Source organism: Emys orbicularis, chromosome 7 (assembly GCF_028017835.1).
Source record: "Emys orbicularis isolate rEmyOrb1 chromosome 7, rEmyOrb1.hap1, whole genome shotgun sequence".
In the NCBI taxonomy this organism is placed as follows: domain Eukaryota; kingdom Metazoa; phylum Chordata; order Testudines; family Emydidae; genus Emys; species Emys orbicularis.
The window spans coordinates 24,780,001-24,800,000 of NC_088689.1; positions in this window are offsets into that span (position 1 = coordinate 24,780,001).

Here is a 20,000-nt window from a genome sequence, read left to right on the forward strand (position 1 = left end):
CTAGGCAGTTGAACAGGGGACAGCAAATAGCTTGTGGTCTTTAGGAAGAGTCAGTGACATGTCTTGAACCCTAGCAATAAGTTTGCATCAACGTATATTTTCAAGGTTATCTTCACAAGGAAAAGAGCTAAAAAAAAAACAGTGCTGAAATTCTTGTTTAAATTTCTTGGTCCCTCTGCTAAATCAGGACGTTATATCACTGCAAGGTTCATGTGACCCAAAGACTGCCTTGGGTTCCCCACAGCACCAAATGAAGGATAGACACAAAGGTTTCTAGAGGTGAGAGTTTCTGCTATAGTGTAACTTTCTTTGGAAGCAAGGATATGTGAATATTACTCTATCTTACAAAGTTTATCAAATCCTGTCTTTGCCTTACTGCCAAATCTATATTGCACTGTATTGTACTGTTATCCTTTTACACCCTGGTCCTGCAAATGGGTGGAGTTTGTGCCCATACAGTGTCAGTTGCAGGATCATGGCTGTGACAGTGTACCCCATAAGGCTTTATGGGGGGGGGGGTGCTTATAAATGTATGTATGACATAACTGGAATATGTTTTGTGCTGCCTGTGCCATGTAATATATCTCCGTAAAGGTTATGGTCTACTATATCTATTCATCCTATTTGTACATATATAGCATTTTCTACTTGAGGTTAAGAATATGGGCTGTATGCTTGCTTGGTTTCTAAGTAAGCTTTGTGAGGCATTTGGTCAGCTTCTTTAGGAAGGAATTCGCCAGGTTAAGTACCTGATCAGGAAACACTTGGGGAACAATGCATCTTGGAATGCTCCAATCCACATAAGAAGTCTTCCTGGAGACATGCAAGATACCATGTGGACAATGGGCTTCGGCCTGTAAAGACTGAGTCATGCAGGGACATGTGACTTGCCCAGGTGACTCCAGAACTCCATCTTGGAGCTGGACTTTGCATAGGAGGGAGGAGGGGGGTCTCCACCCACAAGAGAGAGTCTATTTAAACCCGTGGGAGACCCCTCCATTTTGTCTTCAGCTGGCTAAGGAAGGAGCCTCTCCACCCCCCACCCCCGGATACTTGAAGGGAACTGGAACAAAGGATAGTAACTACAGGGAGTGTGAGTGATTGCTGGACCCAGGCTAAAAGGAGATTAGCCTGTAAAAGGGAGCATTCTGGAACTGGGGAGGAACTTATCTGTATTTAGTTTGATTAGACATAGATTTGTGCATTTTATTTTTTTTACTTGGTGACTTACTTTGTTCTGTCTGTTACTACTTGGAACCACTTAAATCCTACTGTCTGTATTTAATAAAATCACTTTTTATTTACTAATTTACTCAGAGTATGTATTAATACCTGGGGGAGCAAACAACTGTGCATATCTCTCTATCAGTGTTATAGAGGGCGAACAATTTATGAGTTTGCCCTGCATAAGCCTTATGCAGGGTAAAACGGATTTATTTGGGTTTAGACCCCATTGGGAGTTGGGCATCTGAGTGCTAAAGACAAGCACACTTCTGTGAGCTGTTTTCAGTTAAACTTGCAGCTCTGGGACAAGTGATTCAGATCCTGGGTCTGTGTTGGAGCAGACAGGAGTGTCTGGCTCAGCAAGACAGGGTGCTGGAGTCCTGAGCTCGCAGGGAAAACAGGAGCAGGGGTAGTCTTTGCACATTGGGTGGCAGCTCCCAAGGGGGTTTCTGTGATCCAACCCATCACAGTGGCGTAGTTGAGCAGGGTCTGTGCACAGCTGATTGCTTTGAGATACTGGTAGTGATTTTAAGTGAGTTTTAAGTGTGGTGGCTGGAGAACAGACAAAGTGGTTACTGGTTTGTTATTTTCTGTTTGCTTATTTCGGGCAAGGAAAGTAGGGACAGAAAAGGAAGCAAAATACGTAAGACGGAAGATCAGAAGAAACTAAAACTGCACAGGGTACAAATTGCCCAGAAAAGCTGAACGCTGGGCACTGTGAAAGTCTCTGTTAACTAAGAATCCCCTGAGCTGAGTGCATCTCAGTTTCAGTGAACTGCAGAGGGGTTGTGGCCCAGCACAAGAAAGCAGAAAAATGAGTACTAGTGACGCTGCTAATAAACTAAAGCTGGCCAAACTGGAAGCAAAAGAGAAAGAAAATGAACACAAGAGATGGCTGGAACTAAGACAATTAAAAATTAGTGCTGTGGAGGCAGAAAATGCGAGGGAAGAGGCTGCCCACAAGAGAGCTATGGAGGCGGAGGCAGCGAGGGCGGAGGCAGAGACAGCTGCCCACGAGAGGGCTATGGAGGCCCAGAGGGAGGCCCAGAAACATGAACTGGCTGTTATGGAGTTGAGGAGACAAAACCCTCCACCTGCTGGCTCCACTTCCCCAAAAATCCACAAATGGGAGCGACTATGTCCATGGTATGACGAGTCCAGCGATATCGCCGAGTATTTCATCACCTTTGAGAGACTGTGCACCCTCCATGCCATCCCTGAAGATCAGAAGATGACCACATTGATAGCAAAATTGACTGGCAGAGCTCTGGACATATTCAATAAGATGCCTATTGATGATGCTTCAAACTATGGTAAATTTAAGGAGCTGGTTTTGAAACAGTTTCAGGTTACACCTGAAACCTACAGGGTTAAATTCAGGAGCCTTAAGAGGGGATCTGGATTAAGTAATGTGGCTTATGCCAATGAAATGAGAGATTTGGTAGATAAATGGGTGCGGGGGAAAGGCATTACAAGCTTTGAAGGGATGTGTGATCTGGTTACTCAGGAACACTTCCTGAATATGTGCAGTGATGAGGTAAAACAGTATTTGTGGGGCAAAAAGGTAAATGCAGTGGGTGAATTAGCTGGGTATGCAGACTCTTATGAGCAAGCACAAGCTGCAATCAAACACAAACCACTGGCAGAGGGGTATAAGGTTGGGGGAAAGCAGAATCACCGTTTTACCCCTGGGTCTGGGAAAAAAGAGGCTGGGCGGTCACCTCCCCATTTCCCTGGTACTCGTCCCAAATTTCCTGTGCAAGCAGAGGAGCCCAAGAGGTGCTATCATTGTAAGTCCACTGAGCACCTGAGGAATAAGTGTCCCTTGCTGAGTGGTAACAGACAACAAGTAACACATGAAGCTGCAGCTTCTCAGAGCCAGGCTGTGGCCTCTTTCCACACAGGATTTGTAAGGCTTGCTTCCACACAACCAAGCAATGAGCATATGTATGCTGTTAAATTGAATGGTCAAATGCTTCTTGGATTAAGGGACACGGGTGCTGAGATTTCTGTGGTCAGGCGGGACCTGATCCAGGAAAAGGATTTGTTGCCAGGTAAAATGGCAGAATTAGAGCTGGTAGGGGGTTACAAAGTCCTTGCACCTTTAGCTAAAGTACACATGCAAACTCGGGATTTGCAGGCTGAGCTGACTGTTGTGGTGGCACACAATTTTGCACCGTTTCTACTGGGGAATGATTTCTTTAGTGTGGCAGAATCTGTCCCAGGGTTGGTTAGCAGTGAGAAGGAATCTTGTGCTAAAGGCCCCGGAGGGGGGGGGGGGGGGAGTCACACGGACTGCTGGGGGAATAGAAGAGTGTCTCTTAGATTCCTCTGCAGCAGTAAAGGATGCAGCTTCGGGGGCAGGGCTGGTTGTAGCCAGTTCCTATAGCCCTGGGGCTCAAGGGAAGTTCCAGAGGGAGGAGCTGGACGAAGCCAGCTCCTGTCCCGTAATCATCTCCCCAGGGGAGGGGGATGTACCACCTTGTAGCAAGGAGGCTGCCACAGCTGCTGACTGCCAGGAAGTTGCAGGTCAGCAGGGGGCCGGGCCTGCCCTGGGGTGCACAGAGGCGTGTGTCCCAAAGGTGGAAGTTGGAGTCCTGGGGACCGCTGCGGTGGGAACAGGCCCCAAGGACTCTGTAGCTGGGTGCCAGCCCAACCCTATGCTGCCTGTGCCATGTAATATATCTCTGTAAAGGTTATGGTCTACTATATCTATTCATCCTATTTGTACATATATAGCATTTTCTACTTGAGGTTAAGAATATGGGCTGTATGCTTGCTTGGTTTCTAAGTAAGCTTTGTGAGGCATTTGGTCAGCTTCTTTAGGAAGGAATTCGCCAGGTTAAGTACCTGATCAGGAAACACTTGGGGAACAATGCATCTTGGAATGCTCCAATCCACATAAGAAGTCTTCCTGGAGACATGCAAAATACCATGTGGACAATGGCTTCAGCCTGTAAAGACTGAGTCATGCAGGGACATGTGACTTGCCCAGGTGACTCCAGAACTCCATCTTGGAGCTGGACTTTGCATAGGAGGGAGGAGGGGGGTCTCCACCCTCAAGAGAGAGTCTATTTAAACCCGTGGGAGACCCCTCCATTTTGTTTTCAGCTGGCTAAGGAAGGAGTCTCTCCACCCCCCACTCCCCCAGGATACTTGAAGGGAACTGGAACAAAGGACAGTAACTACAGGGAGTGTGAGTGATTGCTGGACCCAGGCTAAAAGGAGATTAGCCTGTAAAAGGGAGCATTCTGGATCTGGTGAGGAACTTATCTGTATTTAGTTTGATTAGACATAGATTTGTGCATTTTATTTTATTTTACTTGGTGACTTACTTTGTTCTGTCTGTTACTACTTGGAACCACTTAAATCCTACTGTTTGTATTTAATAAAATCACTTTTTATTTACTAATTTACTCAGAGTATGTATTAATACCTGGGGGAGCAAACAACTGTGCATATCTCTCTATCAGTGTTATAGAGGGCGAACAATTTATGAGTTTGCCCTGCATAAGCCTTATGCAGGGTAAAACGGATTTATTTGGGTTTAGACCCCATTGGGAGTTGGGCATCTGAGTGCTAAAGACAAGCACACTTCTGTGAGCTGTTTTCAGTTAAACTTGCAGCTCTGGGACAAGTGATTCAGATCCTGGGTCTGTGTTGGAGCAGACAGGAGTGTCTGGCTCAGCAAGACAGGGTGCTGGAGTCCTGAGCTCGCAGGGAAAACAGGAGCAGGGGTAGTCTTTGCACATCAGGTGGCAGCTCCCAAGAGGGTTTCTGTGATCCAACCCGTCACAATGGCCTTAAATGAAACTTTTTGTGCAGAGGACCTATACAAGGCCCTCCTCGCTCCACTTAAGTGCCACTTAAGGACTCAATCCTGTAAGGTGCTGAGCACTCTGGCCATGTTCCAGCCAACTATTTAACAGGACTATTCTTGTGTATAAGGAGCTTGGCTGGATTGGGGCCAGAGTACTCGGCGCTTTGCAGGATCAAGTTTTACTGTTTAGCATGACGTTTAAATGGCAGTTAAGTGGTATATAAGTCCTAGTATGAGCTCTCTGGCTTGATATGAATTTCACAGTCTACGGCTACAGTGACATTGTTGCAAAGGTGGATTTCCATGGGTAATGGGGGTAAGGATAATGATGTGGCAGTGCAGTAAAGTGCCACCATTTTATTTTATTGAGAAGGGGGAGTGCTCAAAAGCAGAGGGATACTAACAAACAACACAATATTTCCAGCCATCTCTTTTGCAAGACACGTTCAAGAGGAAAATAATTTCCATATGTTGGCACTGTGACTTGACTTTTATATGGGTCAGAGGGATGTTTATTCCCTGGGGCCATGTTTGGTTTCCTTTAAAAAAAATCAAACTACATTTCCTTAAAATCTTCGGGTTATCACTTAAAACAAGGCTCTCAATAACACTATTTAATTCTCTTCTATCTAAATCTTTACTTTTTCTTTAGGAAGATAAACCCTGTCGTCCAACAATATACAGTAAGAGAACAATGCATTAAAAAGCATCTTTTAAACATGCCCAATCATGAGATTAAATGGACATTAAGCAGCAGGAGAAAGGCATACAATAAAACCTGCAGTTATCACAGTTCAGAATGAGAGAACCCCCAAAGGTTTGAAGGTTTAGTTAAACATCCAAAAGATTGAATACATTTCCAAACCTCATTGGGCTGGAAATGAGCAGGCATTCTCACAAGATTTCCAATAACTTCTGGGTTTGGCCCGGAATGGCCACACTATGAGAAGAGCCTTTGTCTCAGTACTTCAGTAATCCCACTTGTTATATAGTTATTTGGGAAACTGAGAAGACTATGTATTTAATCTGACTGAATACTTTAAAATCATTAGTGGGAAGTTGATTTTCTGTAAGAATCCAAGCTTCTCCAGTAAACTCATCTTTAGAGATATCTACAGAAAAGGCATTTTGATTGAAATTCACCCAGGTGAACAAAGTCTTGATGGTTACCACCTGCAGAGGGATGAATTTCACATACAGTTGTGCTACGATATAGCTCTTCCCTGATTTTATTTTTTATTTTTTTACTTCCTATGAGAATTAAACAGATTGAAATGTACTGAGTCTGGGAGTGACGGGATTAATGTCTTAATTAACTGCCCAGAGAACAGTTTTACTAGCTGGTTTGGTAGTACAGTGCCTCCACAATGGGCCTTCTGTGATCCTGAGGCAGGAAACAATAGAAGTTTCCAAGCTTCAATAAAGAGATGAAATCTTTCTTAGGGACTGATCCTTGAAATCAATGAGAGACAGAAGAGCCAAATTCCACACTCACTCTGACACCCAGGAAGAACATTATTTTTTGACAGCTGAGTAAAATATTAGTTTTTTATGATCTTCTTCATTACGGTAAATGATGGGTGAGTATATTCTGTGTGTGGGCTTTCATGACCATTTTCACGGCTGCAGTTGAGCACTCGAAACACAGACCATAGCAGAATGCTCTTCTCATTCTAAGTCAAAGTGAAAAGACCGTATGATTTGGCACAAGCTTCAGGTTGCATCTTATGGGCAAACACTGAACAGATATGGTATCAAGACATCTAAGAGATATCTGACAATAATAGTTCATGAAATAACTAGCTCAGGCACACAGACAAAAACATAATTTACTGAAAACTGAATTAGAAAGCATACTTGGAAACGTATCAAGAGCACTTAGAATGTTTTCATGTCTTTGGGGGAAATACTTTCTTTGGCCCCTAAATTATTTCGAACATTTTGATACTTTTTTTGGGGGGGGGGGAGCTATCTCTTTGTGGACAAGAGCAGTTATGCAAGGACTGGATTATTAAATAGCAGGGCATAACTCAAAGCCAAGGAATGATGCTAAATAAGCTATTCAGAGCACCTCTGATGTGAAAAGAGACAAACACAAACTACACCCAGAAAAAGAATTTTGAAGATATGTTTTAAAATACCGCTCCAGCTACTTCTTGAGACTGATTCAACTACAGCCTAGAAAAGCATGCTATTTAAGCACTTGAAAGAGACTAAAGGGTCAAATTTAATCTTAGATACTCAAATGCAATAGCGCCAGGTATCTTGTAAAATTTGCAACTGCACTTGCCAGTGCATGCCCAGAAGTGTATTTTCTAAGATACACAGAGATGCAAGACCACAGATTAGAGATTAGAAATAAACCACAAATGCAGCACCTCCAATGAAAGTAAGACTATTACCTTGTTTATCCCCAGCAACTGAACTTGCGTCCGTTACAAAGAAGAGTCTAGCTTGAGCTAAAGGACTGACTTTGCTAGTTAGCGCCTGTAATCAAACTCATAGTCCCTGTGTAACACACACTAATCTGTAGGTTCCAAAAAAACATTCAAAACTCCCCCTTATAAGTCTAACTGAACCAGTGTTTGTATTATTAGAAAATGTGGAAACAGAAGAAATGAAGTCAGAATAACCCACAACTGGAATCCATTCTTTCCCCACGTATATCTAAAAATACCTCAGCTTTACAGAGTCCTACTGAGATTGGATACCCTTTGGCCAGCCACAGCTTGTCTCTTGTAACTTTGTGGTATGCCTTGCCAAGGCACTAACAGCATAACAATCTTTCTGGCATACTTCCCATCCCTTTCAAAGATCTGGTGAGGAGAAAAATCTAGGCAATAACATGAAACACCTGTGTTCCGCTTCCTTTCTGATGTCATCTGGAATCGGCTGTGCTCTGCTCCCAATATCTTGGCTAGAGGAGTATGAGAAAATTTGGATTGCTGGCAAAACCAATAAAAAAAAATCTTGTTTTTGCCAGATATGAACAAAAGGGGGGTGGGAATTGGCGGCTTTATGCAGAATTTTTTCACTCTGACAAAAGGCAGTTTTCTCGGATCAAAATCTGTTTTCTCCATCCCTGAACCTTACCACCCACTTATTAATATTTACTGTTGGTTTAGTAACTCAAATGTGGTAGGTGCTTTACAGAACATGCAGAAGACATGGTTTCCACCTTGTAAATGTACAAAAGAGATGAGAATCCAAGGGGTTACAAAGAAAACAGAAGGGAAAAAGAGACTGAGGGTGACAACTACTAGCTTATATGGTTCACAGACTTGTTCATGCACTTTCAGGGGGTTTTAAGTAATGGGTTATTTGTTCTGTTTTTGCTGTAGTATTTTCTGCTTTTGTTAGTTAATATATTATAGAACCATATTAATTTGTGAGGATAGAAGGGTTTTTGTTGCTCTTCTGAAAATATGGCCACTTATTTTAGGTGCCTAAAGTCGGGCCCTTAATATCTTTAGTTTATTTAGATGATAAACTCCTCAGGATATTGTACAATGTCTAGGGGAGGAGTAATTAGTATTCCAATAGTAAAAATCACAATGATAATGATAATTTCCCCTAGATTAACAACTAGCCGTTTCAGGCAAATATCACTACATTAGTTATATTTTCAAGCTTTTCTTCACAATGATGAGGGCTAGAAATTATTTTAGTTTTAAAATGAAAGTTGAGATTCTGATGTAATCATGTGATTCCAGTATCTCGGTCTCCAATCATGAACCTAGGTTGCTTATGCCTTAGTTGGGCCCTGATCCTCTGTGAATACTAGAATATAATTCCAATGACCCAGGAGGGAGTCACAGGCTCCATCCAGGAAAGAGCAAGTGCTATGATTCAGAATGTCTAACATGGAGAGGGAAGAGTCCTTCTCTGAAATGGGGAGTATGCTTTTGCCAGATGGGCAGGCATGCCCTTTGGTGATATGCCAAATAAGACAAGTACAGGTATACTGGATTCCTTAGGCACAATTTATTTACAGCTTCTGGTCCAGGAATAATTAACACATACACACACATCTACAGAGGGTAAATAGGTTCACCACATTCTTAGAGGTCTGGTCTTCGGGGATTCTCAGGCTTGATAAAGGGACAGGTCAGCAGAGGAGACTGCTCAGTTTGGCAATTACTCATTGTCCACCTTATCTTGGAGTTACAACCACCTGCTGAAATAAGCATGCTTCTGGTAAATCCAGGTGACCAGCTGATCTTTCAGTGCATTAGGTAAAGGCCTTTTCCTCCTACCCCAGCTGAAGCTAGCACTCTGCTTAAGTTTTGCTGTGTTCTGGATTAGCACCATCCTTTTGAACAGTTTAGGAGCTAAGGGGTTAATGATGACTCACCCTTCGTAGATATCTGCTTGCTGAGTAGAGGACTGATGAGGGGAAGAAAATATCGGGACACATGGGGGGGGGGAAGGGTGCCTGCCGGCAGAGCAAAAAAAAAGCCGAGTCCTGCCGGCTGAGCAAAATAAAAATAAATAAATAAATTAAAAAACACAGTGCTGCTGGTGGATATCGGGACAAAATGCGTCCTGACCAAAGATCGGTCGGGATGCGGGACAGACACCGAAATATCGGGACTGTCCCGTTTTTATCGGGACGTCTGGTCACCCTTCATGTGACATCCTTGGCTGTTGTGTTTCCTTACTCTGGGCCTGCAACCAGAGGACAGTGTTCTTAGCTCCTGTCCATTACACAGAGAGCACACTGCCCTTAAAGAGATGCTCTCATTTTCAGTTCACACAGTAGAGACATATAATAGAACCATGTTCCCTAGTTCAGTCTGGGTTTCCTGACATAGTTTTCCATTCTGATATGAAATGTGTCATTTTAGGATAGAAATACATAGGATGCAATATCTCCTTATCTAGGATATGTTCCTGTTGCTGTAACATTTTAACTGCACCTATCCTGAGCTAGCATAGTCTGAATGAAGTGAGAGTTTTCCCATATCCATCCAGGAACCTTTGCATTTCAGACAGCTGGTATATTTTCTGGACTTATCTAGGTTCATTCTATTAAGCAGTAGTCACCAGAGTCACCTTGCTGAGTGTTTGGGGCCTAAACCCAGAGAAAGGTAATGTGACATTTAGTTACGAGTAGAAGCATATGATACCATTTTGTGATAGCTGGATTCAGAAAATCCTGGCAGCTCAACTTGAAGCTAGAGGCAAAGAGCTTAGGGAGTTTGTGAACCAAAATTTGCAAAATTCCAGCAATGGCCACTCTCACCAATAAAAATTCCCGCAGTCCTGAAGTGAGTGCTCAAATTCCTGCTGTGTGCCCAAATCACCCCCTTTGAGAATTCCCTTACACATATTTATATGTGATCACTCTCACCTCATCCGAAAAAAGATTTTGAGCTAAACGCTTGTAGTTCATAGAGTGTTAGAACCATAACTGCAGTAGTTACTGCAGATACTATTACTGCTATAATGCAGAAAATGTTGCCATCAGCTTGTTTGAACAAATATTATCGGGATGTGAATAGGCTGGATTGCTGCTTTTCTGTCATCCTCTCTCCTCCTCTTTACTACCTCATTCAGTGAGTTGAGCGAGGGAGAATGACTCTTTACTAAATTGGTGGATCTCCCATGCATGCACCTCCAGCAATAGAAAATGTAGATGTGCCTCTGTGGCCTGGTCTACACTACGAGTTTAGGTCGACTTTAGCCGCGTTAAATCGAATTAAGCCTGGACACGTTCACACAACGAAGCCCTTTCTTTCGACTTAAAGGGCCCTTTAAACCGGTTTCTTTACACCACCTCCGACGAGGGGATTAGCGATAAAATCGGCCTTAGGGGGTCGGAATTGGGTTAGTGTGGACGGAATTCGACGTTATTGGCCTCCGGGAGCTATCCCACAGTGCTTCATTGTGACCGCTCTGGACAGCACTCTCAACTCAGATGCACTGGCCAGGTAGACAGGAAAAGCCCCGCAAACGTTTGAATTTCATTTCCTGTTTGCTCAGCGTGGAGAGCACAGGTGACCACGCAGAGCTCATCAGCACAGGTAACCGTGATGGAGTCCCAGGATCGCAAAAGAGCTCCAGCCTGGACCGAACGGGAGGTACGGGATCTGCTCGCCATATGGGGAGATGAATCTGTGCTGGCCGAACTCCAAAGCAGTAAACGAAATGGCAAAATATTAGAAAAGGTCTCCAAGGCCATGAAGGACAGAGGCCATAACAGGGACGCACAGCAGTGCCGCGTGAAAATTAAGGAGCTAAGGCAAGCCTACCACAAATCCAGAGAAGCAAACGGAAGGTCCTGGGCTGAGCCGCAAACATGCCGCTTCTACGCGGAGCTGCATGCCATTCTAGGGGGTGCAGCCACCACTACCCCAACCGTGTGCTATGAGTCCCTCACTGGAGAATCACACAGGGAAGCGGGTTCGGGGTACGAGGAAGATGAGGATGGAGATAATATAGATAGCTCACAGCAGCAAGGAAGCGGAGAAACCGGTTTCCCCAACAGCCAGGATATGTTTATCACCCTGGACCTGGAACCAGTAACCCCCGAACTCACCCAAGACCCTGTGGGCACACAGGGGACCTCTGGTGAGTGTACCTTTGTAAATATTACACATGGTTTAAAAGCAAGCGTGTTTAATGATTAATGATTAATTTGCCCTGGCAATCGCGGCCAGTACAGCTACTGGAAAAGTCTGTTAACGTGTATGGGGATGGAGCGGAAATCCTCCAGGGACATCTCCAGAAAGCTCTCCTTCATGTACTCCCAAAGCCTTTGCAAAAGGTTTCTGGGGAGGGCTGCCTTATCCCGTCCGCCATGGTAGGACACTTTACCACGCCAGGCCAGTAGCACGTAGTCTGGAATCATTGCATAACAAAGCATGGCAGCGTATGGTCCCGGTGTTTGCTGGCATGCAGACAACATCCATTCCTTATCGCTCTTTGTTATCCTCAGGAGAGTGATATCATTCACGGTCACCTGGTTGAAATGGGGCGATTTTATTAAGGGGACATTCAAAGGTGCCCCTTCCTGCTCGGCTGAACAGAAATATTCCCCGCTGTTAACCACGCGGTGGGGGGGAGGGGTGAAGTGACCATCCCAGAGAATTGGGTGTGTGGGGGAGGGGAGTTAGTTGGGTTTGTGCTGCATGTTAACCCTGAAACCGCAGCCCCTCCTTTTACATTGCAAACCCATTTTAAATGGCCAACCCAACGGGTGCTTGGTATGGTTAATGAGAGCAGTACTGTTTGAAACCATCCCCACTTGTTAACAAGGTTAAAAAAGCCAAAAGACTGTGTCTTACCATGGCTGCCTGCAAGCTGAAATCTGTGGCCTGGCACTGCGTGAGTGATCTCTCACACCAAACCTGCAGGCTCTCAATATAAGAGGAAAAATGCGACCTTGTAACGAAAGCACATGTGCTGTGTGATGTGAACAGCAAAATCTAACGTGAAAGAGTGTACCCATTGTTCTCTAAAATGTATCTTTTTTAACCACCTCTCCCTTCTCCTCCACCAGCTGCAAATGTTTCTCCTTCACAGAGGCTAGTGAATATTCGAAAGCGGAAGCGAAGGACGCGTGATGAAATGTTTAATGAACTACAGACTGCCTCCCACGCTGACAGAGCACAGCAGAATGCGTGGAGGCAGTCAATTACTGATTTTAGAAAAGCCCAATATGAGCGAGAGGAGAGGTGGTGTGCTGAATCGCGGGCTGAAGAGCAGAGGTTGCGTGCTGAATCGCGGGCTGAAGAGGAGAAGTGGCGTCAGCTTGTAAACAGAAAGCAAGAGTCGATGCTCCGGCTGCTGGAGCATCAAACTGATATGCTCCTGCGTATGGTTGAGCTGCATGAAAGGCAGCAGGAGCAGAGACCGCCGCTACAGCCCCTGTGTAACCAACAGCCCTCCTCCCCAAGTCCCATTGCCTCCTCACCCAGACGCCCAAGAACACAGTGGGGGGGCCTCCGGCCACCCAGTCACTCCACCCTAGATGATTTCCCGAGCAATAAGTTTTAAAGTTTTAAACTGCAGTGTGTCCTTTTCCTTCCCTCCTCCCCCACCCATCCCGGGCTACCTTTGCAATTATCCCCCTAGTTGTGTGCTGAATTAATAAAGAATGCATGAATGTGAAGTAACAATGACTTTATTGCCTCTGCAAGTGGTGCTTGAAGGGGGGAGGGTAGGGGAGGGTGGGGCGGTTGGTTTACAGGGAAGTAGTTAACCGGGTGGGTGGGGGGGCGGAGATTTCATCAAGGAGAAACAAACAGAAGTTTCACACCGTAGCCTGGCCAGTCACAAAACTAGTTTTCAAAGCTTCTCTGATGCGCACCGCGCCCTGCTGTGCTGCTCTAACTGACCTGGTGTCTGGCTGCGCGTAATCAGCGGCCAGGCGATTTGCCTCTACCTCCCACCCCGCCATAAATGTCTCCCCCTTACTCTCACAGATATTGTGGAGCGCACAGCAAGCAGCAATAACAATGGGGATATTCTTTTCGCTAAGGTCTGAGCGAGTCAGTAAGCTGCGCCAGCGCGCTTTTAAACGCCCAAATGCACATTCCACCACCATTCGGCACTTGCTCAGCCTGTAGTTGAACAGGTCCTGACTCCTGTCCAGGCTGCCTGTGTACGGCTTCATGAGCCATGGCATTAAGGGGTAGGCTGGGTCCCCAAGGATCACGATAGACATTTCAACATCCCCAACGGTTATTTTCTGGTCCGGGAAGAAAGTCCCTTCCTCCAGCTTTCGAAACAGAACAGAGTGCCTGAAGACGCGAGCATCATGTACCCTTCCCGGCCAGCCCACATGGATGTTGGTGAAACGTCCCTTGTGATCCACAAGTGCTTGCAGCACCATTGAAAAGTACCCCTTGCGGTTTATGTAGTGGGTACCCTGGTGCTCCGGTGCCAAGATAGGGATATGGGTTCCGTCTATCACCCCACCACAGTTTGGGAATCCCATTGCAGCAAAGCCATCCACTATGGCCTGCACGTTTCCTGCAGAGTCACTACCCTTGATATCACCAGGTCTCTCATTGCCCTGGCAACTTGGATCACAGCAGCCCCCACAGTAGATTTGCCCACTCCAAATTGATTCCCGACTGACCGGTAGCTGTCTGGCGTTGCAAGCTTCCACAGGGCTATCGCCACTCGCTTCTCAACTGTGAGGGCTGCTCTCATCCTGGTATTCTGGCGCTTCAGGGCAGGGGAAAGCAAGTCACAAAGTTCCATGAAAGTGCCCTTACGCATGCGAAAGTTTCGCAGCCACTGGGCATCGTCCCAGACCTGCAACACGATGCGGACCCACCAGTCTGTGCTTGTTTCCCGGGCCCAGAATCGGCGTTCCACGGCATGAACCTGCCCCAGTAACACCATGATTTCCACATTGCTGGGGCCTGTGCCTTGTGAGAGGTCTATGTCCATGTCAATTTCCTCATCACTCTCGTCGCCGCGCTGCAATCGCCTCCTCCTCGGCTGGTCCCGGTTTTGCTTTGGCATGTCCTGGCTCTGCATATACTCCAGGACAATGCACGTGGTGTTCATAGTGCTCATAATTGCTGCGGTGATCTGAGCGGGCTCCATGATCCCAGTGCTAGCTATGGCGTCTTGTCTGAAAAAAGGCGCGAAACTAGTATCTGAAAGACCAGGGGAAGGAGGGAGGGAGGGAGGGAGGGGCGAGTGACGACATGGCGTACAGGTACAGGGAATTAAAATCAAGAAAGGTGGCTGTGCATCAGGGAGAAATACAAACAACTGTCACACAGAATGCCCCCCCCCCCCCAGAGATTGAACTCCTAAGTCTGGGTTTAGTGGGCCGTTGATTTGACGGAGGGAGGGGGGAAAGAAATGAATACAGAACAAATCTATTTTTTACATCTTAAGACGACAGTGCAGCATGACTGATAGCCCTCGGCATTTTCTGGGTGCTTGGCAGCAAATACTGGGCACTTGCCAGTATGATGATGACGGATACCAATCATAATATACTATTTACTGCCAAAAGGCAAGGGGTTGCTGCTGTGTAGCAATGTAGCCCCACGTGTGCCAGCCACATGTCTGCCAGCACCCAGATCGCCCTCGGCCTCTTCTGGGTGCTTAGCAGACAATACTTGGCAGAAAATAATATACTATGACTGATAGCCATGATTGTCCGACGAGGACAGTTACCAGTCGTAATAAACCATCTACTGCCAAAAGGAAAAAGGCAAGGGGCTGGTGCAATGCAGCCCTACGGCTGCCAGCCCCACAGCTACCAGCATCCCGATCGCCGATGAAGGCTACCAGTCATGCTGCACCGTCTACCGCCAAAAGGCAGTTAGCTGCTGCTGCTGTGTAGCAATGCAGTCCCACGTCTGCCAGCACCCGGATGACATATGGTGACGGTGAGCTGAGCTGAGCGGGCTCCATGCTTGCCGTGGTATGTTGTCTGCACAGGTAACCCAGGTAAAAAGGCGCGAATCTATTGTCTGCCGTTGCTGTGACGGAGGGGGAGGGGCCTGATGCAATGTACCCAGAACCCCCCGCGGCACTGTTTTGCATCATTCGGGCATTGCGATCTCAACCCATAATTCCAATGGGCGCCGGAGACTGCGGGAACTGTGGGATAGCTACCCATAGTGCAATGCGCCGGAAGTCGACGCTAGCCTCTGTACTGTGGACGCGGTCCGCCGACTTCATGCACTTAGAGCATTTTATGTGGGGACACACACAATCGGCTGCATACAACCGATTTCTATAAAACCGGCTTCTATAAATTCGACCTAATTTTGAAGTGTAGACATAGCCTGTGATTTATTGTTGCATCAGTGTTCTTGTTGTTTTTGTTAGGGGGTCTATAACTATGTCCATTTTAAAACCTTATTTTCAAATAACTTATCCGTGAACATTTATTCCATTTTGAAGCTTGCCATACAAGCTCCCAGCCAAGCAATGGTTTAAAAAAGACGCCCCCCCCCAAAAAAAAATTAAAACTCTTTTCATTGCTTTTATGATATTGTATTGTGCTTATACTAGTTTTCTATATTGTATATTCCTCCACCAAGTTTTGCTTCAGAATGGATTTGACTGGAAAAGTGAAGTCAGGTAAATGTCTAAGGGCCAGTCTACCCTATGATGCTCTATTGGCGTGGCACACCGCTGTAGCACATCCGGTGAAGACACGCTATGCCGACGGCAGAGTGCATAATAAAACCACCTCTGCAAGAGCTATGTCAGGGGGAGGGCATTATAGTGCCAGTGTGGACAGCCCTTAAGTCAATGTAACTTGTCTTTTTCATACCCCGGAGTGACATAAGTTACATCGATGTAAGTGGTTGTGTAGGCCTGCCCTGTTAGGTTGGGGTTTATTTTTCAGTGAAAGATGCTACTGGTATACAAATGTACAGTTATCAACCATAAAAACTTGCCAAATTTTTGACAAAGTATAGTTACCAGAGTATTGTTATATTTTTCCATACCACATGTGTGTCTGTGTGTATGTGTATGTGTCTGTGCATGTGTTTTAAGATTGAAAGTCCACTGAAACCAATCAAAAGGCCCTTAATGAAGACATGACTACCCTGACGATATATATACACTTGAACTGCTGCAGTGGCACAATTGCAGCAGTGCTTCAATGTAGACACTACCTACGCTGATGGGAGGGGTTCTCCCATCAGCATAGATAATCACATCCCAAACAGATGGTACCGAGGTTATGAATTATTCCAGCAACATAGCGCTGTCTACACAGGGGGTTAGGTTGGCATACCTATGTCTCTCATGGGCATGGGTTTTTCACACATGTGAGAGACGTATGTCAATATAAGTTTCCAGCGTAGACCAGCCCTGAGACTTAGTGTGCGGCAAGCCAGGGTGTGAATCTACAGTGCACCAGCTTCCTGTGTTCTAACTGTCTGTGGAAGGTTTAGTGTGCAGTAGCAGGCCACACTGCCCGTTAATACATGGCAAGCCCTGTTGAGTCACACTCCAGCTAACACACACTAAGTGTCTGTGCAGACAAACCCTGAGAGAGCATCCAGGGTGGATTTTCTCTATCACATACTGGAACTGAAATTGCTCTTCAAAAAGGAGGGCCCCACCACAGACAGCCAGACAAACTTTTCAAAGCTAGATAATGGTTTGCCACAATCCCTGAGCAGTGGGCAGCACTTGGGGTGTCCCAGGAGCTGACCAGGAACCATATGTGATTCAGAGAATCGCCATCTGGTCCCTAGTCCCTCCTTGCTCCAAGGGGGAAGTATACAGTGGCTCAGATTATTCCCCTCCTCTCTCTCCCCCACTTCCTGCGCAAGTTGGTGCAGCTGTGGTGAACTACGTGTTGAAGGGAAGGAGAAGCCAAGGCTCAACCAACACCCTGCCTAAGCTGGAGGGGGAAGAGTAGCCCTGTGGAAGCTGCCCTGTCCCACCACAGTGTTATCTGTGATACATGTAGCCCATGATAGGGAATAGGCTCCCTTATGCCCCGTTATTCACCTGTGTGGGCATGTAATACAGGTCATGAGACATGTAAAGGTGCAGTACACAGAAAACAGAACCATAATAGTTACAAAGCTATATACATAATATTTTGTAATATTACCCAAGTTTCCTTCTTATGCTAGGGGATATAATGCACAGAAGAATGCAGATCATGAGGAAAAGGTAATTAGTTATCTAAAGCATCTTACAACTTCTGAAGGGTGATCGCTGTAAATTTTCGCTATGATAATTATAAGTGATATCTCCATAATTAGATCTGCTTACTACATGTAGTGGGGAAACACCAAAGCTGAGTTTTAAAAATCATCTCTCATCACTTTTCTGGAGCACATCTCAGAAGAAAATATACAGTGTTCCAGATATAACATGTCTTAAATCCTGGCTCTGAATCTGCCCCAGCTTTGGTAGAGAAGATGTCAACTGACTAGATCATTTTTCAAAATGTCTAAAATGCCTATTTACTCAAGAAAAAAAAATGGTTTAGAAGAAGCCATTCTACTCCAGTGGGTATAGTATAACTTCTAATATTCAGCCCTTTTTCCGATGCACTCTGTATGCATGGAATGCCCTATCTATCTTGGTTTGCAAAGCCATCACTCTATCTAAAGTCTGACGTCTCCTGCAATACCTACACGAAGTGAATTAGACCAAATACATCCATACCTGTAGCACATCATAGTTTAGTTTCCTGAAAGCTGTAATACTTAGGTCTAATTCCGATTGTTGGATAGGGTGACTGTTTTGGCCAGGACAGTCCCTTTTTTAAGCCCTGTCCTGGCTGTCCTGACTTTTTTGGCAAAAGTGGGCATTTGTCAAAAAAGTGGGCTGTGGAGATGATCTGATGGTCCCTTCTGAGCTTAAAGGCTATGACTCTGTGTGTATATATATATTGTTGATTTTTTGCAGAGGACTAGGAGAATTCAGGGCCTTGTAGGTCAGTTTTCTGTTTGAAGCAGAAATCAGTGACGTGGAGTCAGGTACATTTTTAGTGTAATTTGTTTGTTCACAAAAATGTACACAAGTTCTGTCTCCTTTAACAGGAGTGATAAACAGTTCACAGGATACTTCCTCTGGTGGAAACCTCAAAGAAGGAACAACTGCCCTGTCCCCAGAAGCATCTGTCTTGAACCTCTGTCTCTCTGCAGGTCGTAACACAAGTCTGATTGCTTCACAGAATCTGTTTCCCCCTTTACCATTCATTTTCCACCAGTGAAACCCCTAGTCCTAGGTTTCTTGCTGAGACCAAATGGCATGGAAAGGGGAAAATCCTCCCTTTGTGCAGCTGCTTTGCAATGCAATGGAGGTTTAGAAAGGGCTAAGAACCTAGGCAAAGAAGAGTATTTTAACTTAAGCAGCTCTATAATTATTGTCTGGGTGAAGTGTCTATAAGGCACCTTTCACTCTTTTCTGTGGAAAGTTTCACCCTGCATCTTTATGCATTGCTGATCCCTAATGTGGAAGCCATTTGCACCTTTCACCGTAACAATGTATTTCCACATATACATATGCACTGAGAAATTATAAACTCAAATTATTCTGACAGAGACAAGTGACAAAATGACCAGAAGCATAGAAAGACTTTCATATGAAGACGGACTGAAAAGATTGAGGCTGTTTTGTTTAGAAAAGACAAATAAGAAGGGCCACAGTGGAGGAATACAAAATAATGAATGGTAGAGGAAAGGGGAACCATGCACTCCTTTTTACCCTTTCTCATATACAAGGATAAAGGGATACATAAATAGAGCAGATAAGAGGAAATACTTTCTTACATAATTAACCTATAGAACTCATTGCCGCAAAATATTATTTTGACCAAGAACTTAGTAGGTTTTTAGAAAAGGATTAGACGTTTGCATGGGTAGGGAGGACATAGGAAATGAAATAGATAGAAGAGATAAAAACTCTCAGGCTTCATGGCATAAAGCAATCTCTAATTGACAGGAGTTAGGAAGAAATTTTTACTATGGCCTAGTAATTCCTCAACTGTCCATTATAGAGACAATACTGGCCACTGTCAGAAACAGAACAGTAGACTGGATGGACTTCTGGCTTGATCTGGTATGGCAGCTCCAGTCTCCCTGTATCCTTCCACTGGGCTTCCTTGTGTGTCTCTTCTCCATTTTGCCTTTTAAAGCGTGGATACTTCAGGCAGAGACTGTCTTCATTTTGTGTCTTGTTGAGATTGTGACAGTGCTTACCAATAAACCATGGATTTAAAAAAAAATATAATGCCAACTTCTTGCACAGAAAGGTCCCTTAGCCAAGTACTTATTTAACCACTAGGTATTCTGGCTTTTTGAGAGTACAATGTGTTTGTTTTTAAAAGCATTAGTTTCCCCCAAACTCATTTGCTGGAATTCTGTAGTTGGCACTTTAGTCTTGAATCAATGTCCCAGCAAGTGTTAACCTTGTGCCTCCTATGTGTCATAGTTGTGACTTTTCATAGTTATCAAAGGATCCTGTGGCATTTTTCAAATTTTGTTCTAGACAA